Here is an 18,413-nt window from a genome sequence, read left to right as displayed (position 1 = left end):
TAGGTTCAGTGATGACTTTTATATATAATACCAAAAGCAAAATCCATGAAAGGAAAAAATGATAAGTTGGACTTCATTAAAATGAAAAACTTCTGTTCTGCAAAAGATACTGTTCAGAGAATGAAACAACAAGCCACAGACTGGGAGAAAATGCTTGCAAAACACGTATCTGATAATGGGCTAGTATCCAAAATACACAAAGAACTTTCAAAATTCAGCAATAAGAAACAAGCAACCCAATTTAAAAATGGGCAAATGACCTGAACACACACTTCACCAAAGAAGACTTACGTACTTATGGGAAATAAGAACATGAAAAGATGCTCAACATCCTATGTCACGAGGAAGCTGCAAATTAAAATAACAATGAGATGCATATATACCAACTGCAATGGCCAAAATCCAAAACCCTGACAACATCAAATGCTGGCAAGGATGTGGAGCAACAGGAACTCTCATTCATTGCTGGTGGGAATGCAACATGGTGCAGCCACTTTGGAAAACAGTTTGGCAGTTTCGTACAAAATGAGACATGCTCTTAGCACACAGTCCAGCAGTCATACTCCTTGCAATTCACCCAAATGCGTTCAAAACTTATGTCCACACAAAAATCTGTACACAGATGTTTATAACAGCTTTCTTCATAGTTGCCAAAACTTGGAAGCAACCAAGATGTCCTTCAATAGGTGAATGGGTAAAGAAACTGTTCTACAGCCATACAACAGGATATTATTCAACTAGACAAAGAAATGAGCTATCAAGCCATGAAAAGGTGTGGAAGAATCTTAAATGCATATTGCTAAGTGTAAGAAGACAATCTGAAAAGGCTACAGACTGTATGATTCCAAGGATATGACTTTCTGGAAAAGACAAAATTATGAAGACAATAAAAAGATCTATGGTTGCCAGGGGTGAGGGGGCAGGGAATGATGAATAGGTGAAGCACAGGGGATGTTTACAGCAGTGGAACTATTCTGTGTGACACTGGAATGGTGGCTACATGTCATTAATACACTTGTTAAAATCCATGAAATGTACAACACCAGGAGTGAACCCTAATGTAAACTATGGACTTTAGCTAATAGTAACATGTCAATATTGGCACATCAATTGTAACACATGTACCACACTAGTGCAAGATGTTACCAAGAGCGGAAACTTTTTAAAAAGCAAGGAGGGTCAAGGCATATAGATAACACAGCAAAAGCAAGGTGGGGAATAGTGCATGCTACACTTTCATTTTATGTGTAAATATATATGATTTCTTGTCTGTTTTAAAATGATCTCTGGAAGTTGCCTCTGAGAGAAGTGAGTGGCTGAGGACAGGGCTTGGATGGAGACTTACTGTACTGTCCTTGTGTACATTTTAAAATCTGTGCCTTACACATGTAATCTCTCTTCAAAAATAAATAAGATTAACAAAAAAATGAAGACAGAAGAAAACAACAGAGATACCCAGACTGTATCCGAGATTAGTGTAATCGGTATCTCTGGGAGTGAAGTCAAGGCATGAATAGTTTCTAAAGCCCCTCCATGTATTCAGGAGAGAACCACAGCTTTAGAGGACCATTTGCAAACATGGGGCTCCCCTGGTTCTTGCACCAAACTCATCAGCAGGGCCAAACTTTCATGGGTGTGGACAGATAAAGCAGGGTCAGTGCCCAGGTGTCTCTCAACCTTAGCTCACCCCCAGTGTCTAGTTGTCTGGAAGCCCATTTCCCCAGGGATACCAGCCAGCGCACTCTCCCTGGTTTAATTCAAGTTTACCAGATGAGTTTCAAAAGCAATGCACATGCTTTCCTTGCAGCTAGCTATGTTAATTACAGAGAATTGTGAGTCTCTGGGGAGGCAATTGCTCAGAGTTCAGCTCTTGAGTCTGTCAATTTTATCTTTCATTTCCTTTGCTCTCTCCCAAGGGGCTGGGAGCTGTGACCTCCAGGCACTGGCAATGGAAGCAGCACAGCATGGCTGGTAGGAGCATCGCTCAGACTGCCTCAGAGTTGCATCCCAGCTGCCGCTCGCCAGCTTGTCTTTAAGGAACCCAGCTTGCTCACTGGGGTTAAGCTGGCAGCACCACCATGCTAAATTCAGCAAGAGTTCTAGGGCAGTATGGGCAATAACTGCATTTCCCATAATCTGAGATATTGTATGTGAAAGCTCACTAACAATTGTGTTTTTTAATTAAAAAATAAAAGTAAACTCTTGCCCCGTGGACCAGGCTCCAGGCCAGGTAGTGAGGGTACAAAGAGAAGAAAAACTCCATCCTTCCCCTTCCCTCCCTCTACCTCCTTTCAGTCTATTCCCACGTGAAAAGCCAACATGGAACCAAAGTTGACGAAGAGCTGAAGAACTAATTCGGCAGGTTTCAAAGAAAAATTGGGGGAATTATGATGTCTGTTTGCTCCTTTTCTGTTCCCACCCTCAGCTTGTTTACCTTCTGCCCACCCTTCCCTTCCTTCCTCCCCCTGTGTATACAAGTGCTTCCTTATCGGGCTGACATTCCCCATCTCAAAGATGATGAGAGGAATTGATTGGGAAATCTGTTCTGCATTTTGTGTGCGTCCTGTCCAAACTATAGTGTTTGAAAACGCTTGTGCTGTTTAATCTAATTTGCCGTTCCTAGGAGCGAGGTTTACTAAAGTCAGGAGGCAAAAACCACATGCAAATCTATTTAGACTGTGCACAGTCATTGCTGTGACATGCTGTACTCTGGTTATATTTTTGCTCTTATACATCCTTTTGTTTTGTTTTTCCTAGAGTTTGAAATTCTTTTCTTTTACTTTATTTAGTATTGATCAGGATTTGCTCAGAAAAGCAAACCAACGGTTTTGTTTTTTGTTTTTTTCACCATGGCAGTGAAGGCCCAGAATACTAACCACTAGGCCACCAGGGGACTCCCTGAACTGTAACAGTTGTTTTGTTGTTGTTGTTCTACTTTTACTCCTGGATCTCTTTCTCCAGAAGCTTTCCGTTTTTCTGCTCCCTTCTTTGTGCATGGCACTTGACTATTGTCTTGGGGCTTTTTTTCAGTTTCTCTGATGTCTCACTGGTTTCCTGGATCTGGTCTTCTTTCTTGGTTTACTCCCTGCCTCCTTCTTCCCCTGAGTTTGTTTTATGTATATGTGTGTGTGTGTGTGTGTGTGTGTGTGTGTGTGTGTGTGCACGTATACTTTATTCCTGAAACTCCTCTTCTGGTACCTCCTAGGAAATAATGCATGGGAGATAGAACACTTACTCTCATGCCTGAAAATGTCTCAAACTTGGCTGATGGTTACGTGTTTAATTTTGATTGACAATTGAAAATCATATTTTCCCCCAGAACTTCCAAGGCCTTCGAACATCTGGTATTGTTCTTGAGAAATCCAATGACATTCGGATCCTCATTTCATCATATATAACCTTCCTTTCTCCCTCCCTCTCCCTCCTCCTCTGCTTCCTCCTCATTCTTTTCCTTTCTCTCTCTCTCTCCCTTTCTTTCAACTATCATTTTTATCCTGATTGTGAAATTTCATAGTTAGGGTTTCCTGCTCTGGGCCTTTTTTTTGTACATTGCATTGGTTATTAAATGGGCCCTGTTAATCTGTCCAGATTGAAATTTTCCTATACTATTTCCTTTATGTCTTTGTTATTATCTTCCAATCCATTTCCTCCCTGTTTTCGTTTTATGGAACTTCTTCTACTAGTTAAGCATTGGACGCCCTGAACTGCTCGTTGAATTCTCCTATCAGCTTATCTATAGCTCATTTGTTTGTTTCTTCTCTTCCTGTTGCTTTTTAAAAGTACTTTCTGGGATATTTACTTGATTTAATTGAATCTTCCACTAATTTTTTAACATTTTAACATTCATTATTTTAATTTTGTTTCTTAAAGAGCTTTCTTATTCTCTAATTGCCCCATCTTGGTATTAGAGCATTCTGTTCTTGTTTCATGAGAATAGTATCGTTCTATGTCTCTAAAGATACTGATGGTCTTTGGAAATTTTCTTCTGTTCTCCATACTTTCTCTATTTCCTGATTTTAAAAAAATCTTTTTTTGTTTTCTTTTGATCTTTATGTTGAATGCTTTCTTTAAAAACCTATTGATACTTTGCTGTCTGTCAATGTTTCAGAATAGAGGACTTGAGCTGATGTGAAGCTCTCTGACTGTGATGGGGCAATGCCTCCCAGGCTGTGCTATTAGGGGATGGGGGTGGTCATGGGCTTTTTCATGGGCTGAATCAAATATGTATATCAATTCATTTTTTAAAAATAGTTTTATTTCTTTATTTGTTTGGCTGCGCCGGGTCTTTGTCGTGGCACGCGGGATCTTTAGTTGCGGCATGCGGGAACTAGTGCCCTGACCCCAGGGATCAAACCCGGGCCCCCTGCGTTGGGAGCGCAGAATCTTAACCACTGGACCACCAGGGAAGGTCCCACATTTTTGTATATGTCAAGAATATGCTAATAATTCTAGGGAAGTAGACAGGCAATTATCATTATAATATAGGAGGAATGTCCAAATTCTAAAAAAATCTCACAAAGTTCTTAAAAGAAAGGTCCATGGCTACAGTTTTTGACTTCTTTTCTTAGGCGCTGCCAGAGCCCTTTGTATCAGAGGGTGGATCTCAAACCTCTTGCTTCTCACTTAGACTTCTCCCATACTTGACCTTCCTCCACCAAGGTTCCTTTCTCACTGTATTGGACAGAAAAAATGCAAGCTCGGTACAAAAATGGGTGTGAACATTTCTGTTGATTCAGGTGCTAGTGTGTTTCAGTAGTTCCTCTGCTTATTTAAGGGTATTAACATTGGATGGTACCCATCTCAAGTCTGTCCAAAATAGTTAACCCAAAGCAATTATTCTTGATTGTAGCACATGGTTTCCAGATCATGTTCCAATCAAGTAATGAATTCCAGATTCATTATTTGATGTAATTTCTTGAGTACATAGAGTTGTTAACCCCGTTTGTGAGTCTTGGTACCCACAATTCACTCTTCTTGGGTTACTTTCTCTTCACATGGGGAAAAGCTATTTTCCATCTTCTCCTTCCTCTTTCAAAACTGCTGAACTTTTATCTTCCCTAAGAAGTTTTCTGTAAAGATTCAGGTATTTCTGTTCATGTTTCTACACCTCCGCATTTGAGCTCCTGATATGTGTTTATGTTTGTTCATCCAGCCTCTCATGGAAAGTCACCTCCTCCATTTCTTCATCATCAGGACTCTACATAGTAAGGGCTTGACCTGCATTGCATTTGACTCATGGAAGGGACATATGTCTACCTCTGGGGACAAGTTTAACATGGGTTTGAGGAGTTAACCCAGGATTATTTCTCGAGTTTTTCTCAACCACTGTTGCATCTGCTAATAGTATCTATTTTCTTTTATTTATTTATTTTTATTTTTGGCTGCGTTGGGTCTTCGTTGCTGTGCGTGGACTTTCTCTAGTTGCAGCGAGAGGGGGCCTCTCATTGCAGTGGCTTCTGTTTTGCGGAGCATGGGCTCTACGTGCGTGGGCTTCAGTAGTTGTGGCACATGGCCTCAGTAGTTGTGGCTCGTGGGCTTAGTTGCTCTGCGGCATGTGGGATCTTCCCGGACCAGGGCTTGAACCCGTGTCCCCTGCATTGGCAGGCAGATTCTTAACCACTGTGCCACCAGGGAAGTCCCTCTATTTTCTTATAGTAACTTTTTTTTAAAGAATAAAATTGCTTTGGGTTTTTCTGATCCTCTGGGAAACTAGGTGTCAGGTTGGAAATTAGGTTGGTCTGAGCAAACGAGCCCTTCTTACCAGAAGATCTGGAATTCGGTACTTTATTTGCCTCTAACTCCCTACACGATCATGAGGATGCTTTCTGCTTTCTCATCACCAAAATCAGGTGAATACAAAAGCCTATGTAGCCGACTGGAGTTTTGTGATGACAAAGGGAGATTCTAGACAAGATGTGGGGGTCATATCACTGTCCATTCCAGGTGCACCGAGAAGCCACCTGTGGTTTGCAGCACAAAATTGTAAGTCTGATGATGCTGTTCAACCACATATTTTTAATCTCTCTAAAATTTAATCTTCTCATATGCAAAAAGGTAGTAACGACAGCACTTGGGTACTTCAAAAAGTGTTTTTGTCTGAGAGAAGGCACAGATTGCATAGGTGATATGTCCATCTCTCAGTGTCCTTGTTCAGGCTGAGCTGATTGCTATGATGCAGAAATGCGGGAAGCCTATGATTCTTTTAAAAGTTGAGAATTTCAGAACCTATTTGTGTAGCAAGGTAAACTGGAATTGGCTGATGGATGACTAAAAGGAAAGTGAGCCCTTTCACCTTTTAAAAAGGTTAAAGTGACATTGTCAGTGTGGCTTAGTGTTCATTGCTGTCCTTCTGGTAGATTACATGCTTGATACACTGTCACATGGGTGATGACATTGTGTTTAAGTCACGGCTGTGACAGACTGAAAGTGTCTCAGGAGTCTTGGTGTCAACATTCCTCAAACTGCGTTTCAAAAGAATTCTCCCGAAAGAATTCCTTAAGGACTACCCTGATGCCATAGCAGGAAGGACACCTTCAAAATACAGCAGGAGTCCAGCTACAAACCTAGTGCTTTCCGTCAGAATCTCTCATCGAAACTACGAATTGGCTTCCTGACTAGCACCCTGCATTGACTATATAGTCAGCTCTCCACAAAGCAGCCAGAATGATCTTCTAAAAATATAATTTCTTCAAAAATATAATTCTCATTGCAAAACCCTCCATTGGTTTTTCTCTTACAATCAGATGCAGTGCAAATGCAGCCTTCCCATGGCCTATCAGAGCTCAGTGTGATCTGGCCTGCATCAGCCTCTTCGAAGTCATGTCCTACCTACTACTGTCTCCTTTTCTTGATTCATTCTAATCATACTGGCTGTCTTACTTTTCTTTGGACATGTCTCAGGGCCTTTGCACTTGCTGGTACCTCTGCTGGACACACCCCCTTCCCCCCAGATCTTTACCTGACTGACTCTCTCACTTCCTTTAAGCATCTTCTCAAATACCACCTCCCCAGAGAGGCCTTCCCTGGCCCCTCACTCTAGTCACTCTCTATCCCCAATCGTGCTTTATTTTTCTTCCTGACTCGTAGTCACCTAGGATCATGTTATATTTCTTGGTTTATTTCCTTTCTTCCTTTCTAGAACATAAACTCCTTGAGATCAGAGACATGGTCCTTTTCTTGCTGTATCCCCATGCCTATAACGATATCTGGCCCAGAGTAGGTTGGCGATGAGTATTTGTTTAAATGAATGAACCAAGAAAGGAGTTACATTGAGGGTCAGATATGCCTGATGTCAAGTCTAAACCTTATCAAGTTGCCATTTATTGGAATACGAAGCATCTCTCTTCAACTCGCTAAGCGTTACTCTGCATGTTTTAAAATGTGTCCGATGCTACCTTCTTCTTAGGTTGTTAGAACTAAAAGAAGCAATAGAAAAAGCCTGCCACAGAGTGGGCGACCCACAAACATTCCCTCGGTCTGACTCCACACAGCTGTTTGTGGGCACTGCCTGTAAAATGGACTAGAAACTCAGGGGTTCTTTTTTTTTTTTTTTTCTTATTGGTTTTATCTTTTTGTGACAGTATGATGTGGAGCTCCAGGGGCTGGCTGAAGCCCTTGGAGGGTTGTAGGCCATGAGTTTGAGAACCACTGGGCTGTGTCCATGGTTAGAGTACGGAGAAGTGAAGTTTGAAAACAAAATAGCAAGAGATCAGGAGGACGCACTTCATCTACTTTTTCCTCTTTTCCTTCCCTTTCCTCTGGTTCTGCATCAACCATGGTCTCAGACTTCCAGCTACTTAATGAAAATAAAACAAAACCATAAAAAACTTCCGGGCACCTTACAAGCCCACAACTCAGTTCAAAATCTTCAAGAAGAGCTGAGGTCTTTGGGTTGTTGGTAGGGTGAGTAATCACTGAACAGAGTCAGGGAACTGGATGTGACTTTCTCCTCTTACCAACTCACTATATGACCTCAGGCAAGTCCGTCCCTGCCTCAGTCCTGGAGGGAGGATAGAGACTTCCATTCAGGGTAGAATACTGATTAGCTCATCAAGTTTCCTGCTTGGATGGCATCTCTGCCATTTGCTTTTCTCGTCTCCAAAGCATATAGATCCTGTCCTCAATTATTAAAGCAAGATAACGGTGCTTTTGATTTCCCTCTGAGAGTCTAACCTCGAATTGTTGGCTGTTTAGTACTGACAAAGTCTGGGAGAGGAGTGCCCTTTAGGAGTGACCATCCAAGTTCCCCCGCCCCATCCACCCCTGTAGGCACTCTGAGGCAGATGCCTCTCACTGGTCTACCAGAAGGCCAATTACTTGAACCATATTAGTTTCTTTCCTTGCATAATTATCTTCACTGGACTGCACTTTAGGAATCATGCCCTTGGCTTTCATTAAACATCCTTGAAACAGTCATGCAAAGTTCACTGCTGCATTTGCACGAGAACTACTGTTGAGACACGACCTATACGATTCTGGAAAAGACTTCCTGAGTGTTTTTGTGAAGCACAAATCTGCAGGATATTAATAAAAATTTCATTATGGGAAAAGTTGAGTGAGTTTGGAAAAAAACCCAGGTGTCTTTCTTAAAGGTTATCTAAGAGGCTTTACTAACAAAAAGTACGGTGGATCCTTAGAAAGAGGATAAACTGCAAGATTTCCCATTTTGTCGACCCTTAGAATCCTGTTTTGGTGGTGCAGCTCTTGGGATCAGTGCTCTGAGAACCCAGCAGAAGAGGCTCCGAATGCTTCGGGCTCAGTTAGTCAAGCACTGTGAGCTGCAACAGGGAACATACAGACAGGAGGCTACGTAAGCAATTGACAGGGGAGCCTACAGGGGGATGAGCAGCGAATGGGCAGCTGGCTCTTCCGTGCACAGCGATCCTGGGTACCTGGGGTCCCAAGAGGCTTTGCAACGTCCTGGCTGCATCAGATATTAACTTTGCTATTCATGGAGTTAGGGGTCCTAGTCTCAAATATATCCCTCAGTGACCCTCCTGTACAACAACACACAAAGTTAAAATATTTTAAAAAACAATTCATTGTTAGGAAAAGGACACAGAGACATGTGCTGTGTTTACTGTTTCATGGGCGAGATGGGGAGGAATGCCACTCGCTCCGACAGCTCACTACCTAGGAAGACCACTGAGAGTCTCTCCCCTCCTCTCCCGCAGCTGGAGTCTCTCTCTTTCACTTCCTAACGTATACACCCCGTCAACCCTGAAATTTCAGCCTCAGAAGCTCCGAGAAAGCCCCTTGGGGAATACTCTGCTCCTCCCTTTCACTGGGCAGATCGACCAGCACAGGTGTGTGTGCAGACTGCCTGCCCTCCTATCTATGCAAGGTTCATTATTTAGAGGCTAATGATTTCATTTTAAAGTGGGAAGTGAAATATGTTTCGCTAAAGCTTCCAAAGTGAGGGAGGAAGGAGGGAGGAAGAGGGTAGATCAATGGGTAAATATGATTGCCTGATGGTCTGGGTCCAGCCATCTTCCTAAGGCTGTGTCTTTAACTGGGAGGTACAGCAAGATGATCAATATCACAAGCAACCTTAGGAGAACCAGACGGGCCAGCCCGGATCAGCAGAGTCTGTGTGGTGAGATTTAAGGGGGTGCTTAGTTGGCCCTCCAGCTGTAAGTGTTTGCCAGATGACTTGTAACTTCACCACTGGAGCTAAATTCCTTTGACTCTTAGGGCTCTTTCTGCATTCAAGAGCCCTTGGAAATGAGAAATCCCTGAAATGGGTTGTCTCCTGCTGTCAGCTAACCCTGACGCTCAGGAGTAGAGTTGGGAGTAACGGGACGCCGTGTACCCGCGGTCCTTCCTGGGCGTGTGTAATTCTGAGGCTAAGATAGTGAGACTGGCAGTTTCAGAAGAACCTCCAGGACCATGTCATCTACTGGCAGGCGGAGTAAGGACCCTGCAAGGTGGACAGACATACCTCTTCTCTTATCATTTGAGGGTTTGAGAGAAGAGGCACCGGGAGTTTAGCCTGAGCCCTTCCCACAGGTCTAGAGGTGGGAAGAGAGAGGGATGGGCTTTGACCCTGGGCGGCTCCTCCCTCCAGGCCAAGACCCTGGAGGAGGTTTAGTTTGTATCTTCAGAGGGGATGGGGTGCCCAGGCAGGTGACTGAAGACTTTCTCTCCGAAGGACCCAGCATTAGAGAGCTTAACAGCCCCAGACCTCGCAGGCCAGGAGAGCTTCTGGGCATCCTTCTGTGGGGTCCCATCACCTCCCTGATGGAGGCAGACTGGGTACCAGGACCCTGCGGTGAAGCCGACTGGGGAGCAGCTTCCTCCAGCCTCTCCAAGCACAGACGTCAGCGGCGAGGCTCAGACTTGGTGGCTGTGCTCTGTCTCTGCACAGGCTTGTGTACGCGCAGCGGGGGACCCACGCAGGGGACCGGGGTGGGGAAGCACAGAGGGGGAAATTGTAGAGTGGATGCAAGTGGCGGTGGTGATGCTGGGGCAGTGCGAGCGGACAGTGGCTCTCCTGGAGTCTCCACCCCTCGGTGGGCTGGCGTGGGACCTGGGAACGGACAGTCCACGTGGAGGGGCAGCTACTCAGGGCTGCCCTGCCGGGGGTGGGGGGGCGGGCGGTGCTGTCAGGCGGGGGCTGCCTTCAGGGTGGAGTTGTAGCAGAGAAGTGGGGTCACCCCCCTTGGAAGCTTTGAGAATGCGTATGAGGAGGGGGCTGCGAACGGAATCGGAAAAAGGTAAGGAGTGCCAGCTTGGTGGAGTTGGGTGCTGGCAGGGCTCGCCTTGGAGTCGTGGGAGCGTTCCCAGGAACATCCAGGGGATCGCCGCCGGGGCCCCAGTGGTCCCACAGGCCTCTTGAGGCTGGCTGTGCTGTGCTGAAGCCTATATCAAGGGCCCTGGGGATGGCAGCGGAGGCCAGCATGGTTGAGGGTCCCCCGCACCCACCTCATCTCTGCAGGGACCACAGAACTGCACGCACAGTGGGCATTCTTCACCTGCTCGCAAAAGAGACCGGTCGTTGCATGCAGCAGGAAAGGCTTGACGGGGGGTGACAGGAGGGAGGGCAGGAGCAGAGATTTTCCATCTTGATGGTTTTGTTCAAGGCCAGCCCAGAAGCAGCTGACGTTGGCTTCATTTATCCAAAGGCCACGGCGAGTGACCCTCTACAACCCAGGGATCCTGAAATATTTAGCAGCTCTAATGTTTGGGTGGGAAGAGAACCTCTTTTGGATGAGAAGCTCAATTATTCAGGAAGGGAGAGCTCCCGTTATCTGGGGCGTAGGGGGGGCGCCTTCCTGCTGCGTTGGCGGGGTGCCGGGCTCGGGGCACCCTGCCTGGGACACTTGCCCTGCTCTGTGGGTGAGGCCTCTCCCACAGTGCTGGGCTCTGGGGGACTTTTCTCGTGGCCAAACTCTTCGTGAAAGTGACACAACGGCCTATTCCAACAGCATCTCTGGTTCAGCCTAGGGTATGGTTCGAGGTTGCATCTCTTGTAAACCCCCCTTCAGCTGCTGTCAAGGGCTGGCACCCGAGTTCTTGAATTCAGGCTGATGTGGGTCCTGCTAGAGCCTGCTGTCATCTGCACATGTCAACAAATGTGTATGCAGGTGTGGACCAGCTGGATCTCTCTGCTTCTCTGGGAAGCGTGGTTTTCAGCAGCGTCAGGCTGGGAAGACAGACATTTCATTATCCCCGAAGTCCTGTGCAGGCAGTTGTCACACAGTGTTCCAGCAGCGGCCCACGGCCGGCACAGAACACTGCAAAGCTCCATCTAGCACAAGTGACCACGGGGAACGGGTTGAGAATCCTGCTGCGTTGTACACGTCTCCTAAGGGAAGAATATTAAGAAAGATGAGCTCACCGCAGAACTGGCAAACTGTGTGGAAGGAGCGGGATCTGTAGAGCTCAGCAGCGGCGAGCTCCTGTCATGGCTTGGCCAATTCGGGTCTCCCCCTGTAACTTATGAGGGTGTGGTGATGTTTTCCCAGATGTGGTCCCCGTGTACAAGGCAAAGAATCGCTTTGCACAAAGCCAGAAGGGATACATTGAAAGAATTATCAGAAAAGAATAATACATAGGAAATGTTTGTGCTCGCATGCAAGGAAAGTTTGTGGGGTATCTGTGGCTGCCAAAGTGACATCTGGCAGGATTAACTGGATCACCAGAGCCAAACAATGAGGACTGGGAAGGCAGCAATAACTGTGAGGCCTGGGCCCATGTGGGGGCAAGATTTTGAGAATGACCACTTAGGTGACAAAATGGGATTCCCACGAACCGCAGCTCTGGTTAGTTTCTGGTCTGGAGCCAGAACTTCTCTCTGATGCAGACGTGGGAGGACGGAGCGGCAAGAGCTGCCCAGCTGCTCATCTGGGAAGTCATCCTCCAAGGGACTCTGTCCCTCGTTCTCCTCCCGTACCTGGAGGCGGCAGTCAGCGGGCAGCACCTCTCACAGCACCCCCACGTACACCTGCTCAGACCACCTGCTCAGAGCTACTCTTTTGCCCAGCCCAGCATACCTGTTGCACCTGTCTGAAGACCCGCCGCACGTTTCCTCGAAGCACACCCCAGAGCTCTTTCTCACTCCAGCCACGCCTCAGCAACTCCTCTATCAGTCCCGGGTATATGGACACGTCCTCCAGCCCCTGCGGGAACCTGTGTTGCCGCCAGCCAACCAGCTATTGGGCCTCAGACCTGTTCCCTGGTCCTGAGTCAGGACCAAAGCCCTATGTGTCCAGCGTCCACTGAACCCCAGCCCTGGTCAGATAGGGAAAATGGAGACTTGGAGAGAGTAAATGATTCACTCCTGCTCTTCATCCTTCAGAGGAATGCCCCAAAAGCGCCTCGACTATTCGTCAAAAGTCATTGAATTGTACTGTTAAGATCTATGCGTTTCACTGAATGCAATTTTTGCCTCCATTTATAAAGAGAAGAAAAGCTTTTTAAGAACTGGGTTGACCCCCCCCCCCCCCGCATGCACAGACCCAGCTGCAGGCAGAGAGGATGGTCAGCCCAGCCCAGACCTTGCTAAGAGTCTGCTCAGAGGCCGTGGGTCTGCTGGCACTGGTTGGGCGCAGATGCTGGGCAGGTGAGCTCTGTGTGGTGTTTTAGACAAATATGATGACCTAGAGTAGGGCCAAACAGGAGAGCCCAGGAAGCAGACCCTGGGAGAGGGGAGATACCAGTTGGGCCAGCACACCTGAGGCTATGGTCAAGGCCATGAAGACCACAGTGTGGTGGGCGCGGTGGCTGTGAAAGCCCCACTGCTGCCCAGCCAGCCCGAGACAAGCCACGGGGAAGCACTCACCGGCCATCCCCGTCATTACCTCCGCCAATCCCGATGAACTTGCATCCAGTGACTGCCCTGATGTGGTCGAAGTGATCTGAAGAATGGGAAGTCAGCAGTGTGGGGCTTCCAGGGCAGTGGTGGGGGTGATGACTGGCCTCTGTTGATTCCCCTTTTTGCAGCCTGTAGGCCAAACAGGCCAGTTCCTTCGTGGCCTGGCACCGAGAGTACCAACTCGAGGGCCCTGAGGTTTGATCTGAAGTGATCCCAGCTGGCTCTAGACTGGACTTCAGATTCGGAGTGGACCCCAGAGCCCCCTGTTTGGGCCATTTCCCACCCACGAGTCACCCTGCCTCCCAGTCTCCTTGAGAACCTGTGGGGGCTCCTTTCCCCAGGTGTGGAGGATGAGAGAGGAATAAGAGTACAACTGATGAAGACCCCAGAGACCTAAGGAGCTGTCCAGTCCCTTGGCCAGAGGTAGGGGCAGTGCGCTTTAGGAGCCCTTGCAGAGGCACAGTTGGGCAGCACCCGGGCTCTGTGTCTGACAGCCTCCCTGATACCCATCAGTATCGCAGTTTTGATTCCGTGGCTCCAGTTCCACATGGCAGCAAGGTGCTGTGTACCGTCCATTATTGGGTTTTTGGGAGCTGTACTTATCGCCAACAGGTGGGGCAAACCACTGGGGCTCTTCTGAAGTCCTCCCCAAGTTTGGACCCAGCTTCAGCTCCAAATCAGAGTTTTCAGAGAGCCCAGGGTGAGGCTCACCTGCCACAGTAGGCACGCTGGCTAACGGGTTGCACTGCAGCACCCGCCCGGACAAGGGCACCATCGCGATGCCACCGTTCTTCTTCTGCAGGGGCGGACCGGTGGACAGGCAGCTTGGCCCCCAGCACGCCACCTGCCTGTTCACTCTCTCGGCCCCTGTGAGGAAGGTGTTGAGGTCAGAGTCGTCTCCTCTCTGGGTTTGTGTGAATGGAGGAGCTGCAGTCCTGGTCTGGGTGGTGTCTTGGCCCTGGGTTTCCGGGTTTGGAGGAGTATCTTACCACCTAGACCCCCACCTAGGGCTCAAGAGTTCAGGGGCTGTGGACCGTGGGTTTTGGGGGCAGAAGATATTTAACCTGGGGTTTGAGGAAATTGAGGGAGAAGAGGCTCAGGTTCAAGGGCTCCTGGTTTGAACCTCTTGCTTTAGGTTTGAGGGCCAGGGCAGTCTCTCACCAGAAGCTGCAGGATATCATCAGGAACATTCCGAGTGTTCTTGCACACACCCCGGGCAGCTGAGTGGGAGAAGATGACAGGTGCCTGTGACACTTCTAGGGCTCGCTGTGCCACAGCATCGAGACATGGGACAAGTCCACCATCATGCCCAGGCGGTTCATTTCTGCCACCACCTTCTGCAGGGACAGGATGGGGAGAGGGCCTCAGGGCTGCATTTACCTTGTGTGCATTTATCTGTAGGGAACAGGCGGGGCTGGACATTCATGTGGGGCAGGGTATGGAACCCGGGTCCTTACCTCGCCCAAGCCGGTCAGCCGACTGACATTGCTGTAGAAGGGGTGGATACCCTTTGCTGAGCTCTGTGCCCTGCAGGATGGCCAGGAGGCAGTCTGACTGGTGGCCATGACTTGGCTACAAGAGCCTAGAAAGAGGTTCTGTGGAACCGTCTACACCTGCAACTCCCTGGTGCGAGAGGAGGGACCCAAACTGGGCTGTGCCTGGCAGTAGGAGGGCCCTTCTGGGGATTCAGTCTTGTTCTGCAAACCTCCATTCCCCTCCCCACCCCAGGTTCAGGGCCGGATCCCAGGGGTAAACTTGCTTTGGGCCCCAGCGTGATCTTGGGCAGATCCCTGCCTCACTGGGCCCTTACCATCTGCACTGCGCTCACCAGGGCGTGTTCCAGGTGTGGGTGAGTGTCACGTAGCGCACACCCAGCGCACAGAAGGTACGCAAGATGGAGAAGCTACTGTCCAGTGAGTGGTCGCCCTCCACACCAATGAGGCAAGCCAACTTCCGGGTATTGTTGCGAGCTGGGGGCAGGTAGGTCAGATGATCATTTTCAGAGGCAGGGGTAGCTTACTGAAGTCCCTAGCACCTACCACCACCAGTCTGTTTACCTTTTTGTTTTTGGCCGTGCCGCGCAGCATGAGGGCTCTCAGTTCCTCCACCGGGGCTCAAACCCGAGCCCCCTGCAGTGGAAGCGTGGAGTCTTAACCTCTGGACTACCAGGGAAGTCCCCCGTCTACCTTTAACTGAGGTCACAAGCTCCAGCTCAGAATAGGAGGCACACATGAGGCGGATGAGGTCAATTTGCTGCAGGGTGAGGCGCACAGCATCCCGTGCGTGGGTCTGGCATGGGACGTAGGCTGAGCAGAACTGAGGGAAGGCCAGGGCTTGGTTTGGGCTTTGGCACTCCTTGGGCTTCTCATAGCCTCCTCAGCTGGCACAGCACCCACTGTGCCCAGAAGTCACATGCAATGCGTTGCTGTTTCTGTGGTACTTGGATGCCCGTCAGGTTGGCTCACTGTGACCCCTGTAGCCCCCAGCATCCATGGCATGGCACTTTCTAGGTCACTATGGTAACTTAGTTCCAATGTGACTAAGCTGTGGTCTCTGAGGCCCCCAAACTGCCCCACATTCCCCAGCAGCCATGGTGGCACCTTGTGTGTCCCTTTGGTACCTGGGCACCCACGAGACCGTCTTTCAGCCTGTCCAAGCTGGTCTGGCCGTGGCTGAAATTGCACAGATTAACATCCTGGAGCCCATTGTGGTACAACTGCCTCAGGACCAGGGGCATGTCGTTGTGGCTGGAGGGAGGTCAAGGCAAATGGGTGGGCTCCTTAGGTCTTGGGATCAGGCAGGACACATTGCCTGGCCCGGGCCAGCCGGGGGGTCCCCCACCTCCCACTGTCACACAGACTATACTAGGAGCAGCTGAGTCCTGGGCTGAGGGGTTCCCACCAGGGAGGGGATGACAGAGAAGGGGAAGGGCATCCAGAGATGATGGAGAGGACATCCAAGGGTGGTGTGAGGGAGCCTCCCCACTAGCTCTGCATGCTCCGGACCTCCTCCCCTGCTCAGGGCCAGGCTAGGCCCCCACCGGCCCCCACCAGCCCGCACACACTGCAGCCCCCCATCCACAAGCGGGAAGTCCCGCCTCAGGGCCCGCGTGCGCTCCCGCGGACTTGGGGTGCTGGAGGTGCCCGGCGTGGTCTGGACGCGGGTTCCCGGCCGCAGCAGCAGACGCAACAGCAGCAGCAGACACAGCAGAGGCCGCTGGCGGAGTGCGCGGGGACCTTCGAGGCCCCCGGGCCGCAAGCTGCGCAGGGCCAGGCAGGTGTGCAGAGGCGGGTCTGAGAGGGGCGGGCGATGGGGTTCTGCCCTTCGACACAGGCCACCCAGCGGCGCGGCCTCGCGAGGGGGGCGGGGTGAGGGGGGGATACAGAGTCACAGGGCCCTGCGAGCCCTGTGCAGAGAGCCGCGATCTGCGAAGCCCGGCAGCCCCGGGGCGGCACTGCCCTCCCGCCTCCTGCGCAGAGGCAGCTCCCGCGGGCTAAGCTGCCCTCTGCTGAGAGCCCACTCGCCTCCCGTCGCGGGTTCCTTCCGCCCCTGAGCCTCTTCCCACTCCCGCTGCTCCGAGGGGGCGCCCTAGGTTGCTCTCCCCTGCCTCTCACCTTCCTGGCCAAGCTGGGCTGCTTCTCTCAGAGGGCCACCTTCAGCCCGAGGCCTCCCGGGAGCACACCTCGTCCCCATCTGCCTGTAGCCGGCCCCGCGCACTCCGAGGGCTGCGTGCGAGCGTCTCTGCGGCCACAGGTGCTCTGGGCTCCCGGTGTCCCGGTACGGGGCCATGTGGGCTGGTGTGGGGGAAGAGAGAGTTTCTGGAAATGGGGGGGTAACCTTGTGAGCTCTGGATTCAGCAAGGGGCCCCCTGCCCCCGACCTTCTCTCTCCACCTACTTGACTCCCCAACCTGCATGACCATTCTCTGGGGACTTCAACCAGCACCCGGGAACTCTCAGGAACCCCCCCCCCCACTTCTGTCAGCCAGCCTCAGGAAAGAGTGCCCTCAGGAGCTGCTACACCTCCCCAGGGCCTGAAGAGAGGGACTTTTGGCATGTGAACTGAACACCTTCTGGGGAGAGTCAACGACCCTTTTCCTCAACAGAGCAGGAACCCAGTCAGTAGGCTATTTGAGTGGAAGGAAATGAAGTCATTTCCATGGCAGCAGAGCCCCCATCGCAGCAACCTTCCCCCCAGGGCTGCTGGCCGACCTTCTGACCAGGATCCCTCCTACCTCAGCGTGGAAGACCTGGCCTCGTGGACAAGTATAGGTTCTGAGGAAAGACCTGGCACCTGGGTTCTGCTGCTACACTTGCCTTATCTCGTGGCCCTTGTGGCTCTAGCTTTCCCAGAAACCTCAAGGGCTAAGTGCGTGTGCTTGCTCAGAGGCCGCACGCCATTCCCCATTTCCAGCCTCAGGCCCTCCCCCTAGCTGCCTCCTCTGGGGACCCCCTCCCCCCAACACACACACACACAGAGGGGATGTGCCTTCTCACAGAAGCTCAACAACTGAGATGCTTTAGGGACTGTGCCCAAACTCCTTCATCCCCAGCCTCTCAAGTGTTTGCTCTGACCCCTGGCACCCCTGGAGCTGTTCCACCTTTGGAAGCTTTCCTGGGTAGCAGGAGTGCCTAGCACAGGGGTAGTGACCTAAGTGTGAGCACTGGCGACCCTAGAAGTCTGTTACAGAAAAACATTGAGCAGTAAGGGAACCCCTGGGGACAGAAAGGGCTGGGAATAAAGGAGCATGTGAACCTCGGGGCACGGTGCGTGCTGCTTGACTCTCCATCCTGTTCTTGCTTCAGGGAGCAGGTCTTCCTGGGTCTCTCTATCCTGCCTCCTGAGACCCCAGGCAGGAGGCTCTTTGGGAAGCCACAGATTGCTGCTTTCAGGTTCAAAAAACCCAGCTCCCCCCTGGTTTGTGGTGGTGGCCGCTGACAATGGCTCAGAGCAGGAGCCCATGTGGTAGACTGCTAAGGCTTCTCTGAACCCTGTCTCTGCTCCCGCATCCTCCTCGGCTCGCAGAGTGCAGACTTTTCTGTCTTCAGCTGACAAAGGGGTCCCTGAGGATTGAGCAGGTGAACGTCACGTTTTCTTCC

At 50.2% G+C, this 18,413-nt stretch overlaps 1 pseudogene across 1 annotated transcript; it reads right to left on the bottom strand.

The window, feature by feature from the left end:
* Nucleotides 1-11,858: 11,858 nt before the first annotated feature.
* LOC309621521 (dipeptidase 2-like) lies at nt 11,859-17,104 on the bottom strand (annotated as a pseudogene). Its single transcript has 11 exons — nt 16,930-17,104; nt 16,380-16,608; nt 15,936-16,062; nt 15,502-15,631; nt 15,144-15,285; nt 14,773-14,842; nt 14,477-14,652; nt 14,027-14,111; nt 13,283-13,358; nt 12,495-12,630; nt 11,859-12,394 (listed from the first exon to the last, which is right to left on the bottom strand). The product of its transcript is annotated as a dipeptidase 2-like (transcript).
* Between the last annotated feature and the right edge of the window lie 1,309 nt (nt 17,105-18,413).

Source organism: Balaenoptera borealis (genome assembly GCF_965194805.1).
Source record: "Balaenoptera borealis genome assembly, contig: HAP1_SCAFFOLD_581, whole genome shotgun sequence".
Taxonomy (NCBI): Eukaryota; Metazoa; Chordata; class Mammalia; order Artiodactyla; family Balaenopteridae; genus Balaenoptera; species Balaenoptera borealis.
The sequence above is the reverse complement of the archived record's forward strand: the minus strand, read 5'-3'. Positions and strand labels throughout refer to the sequence as shown.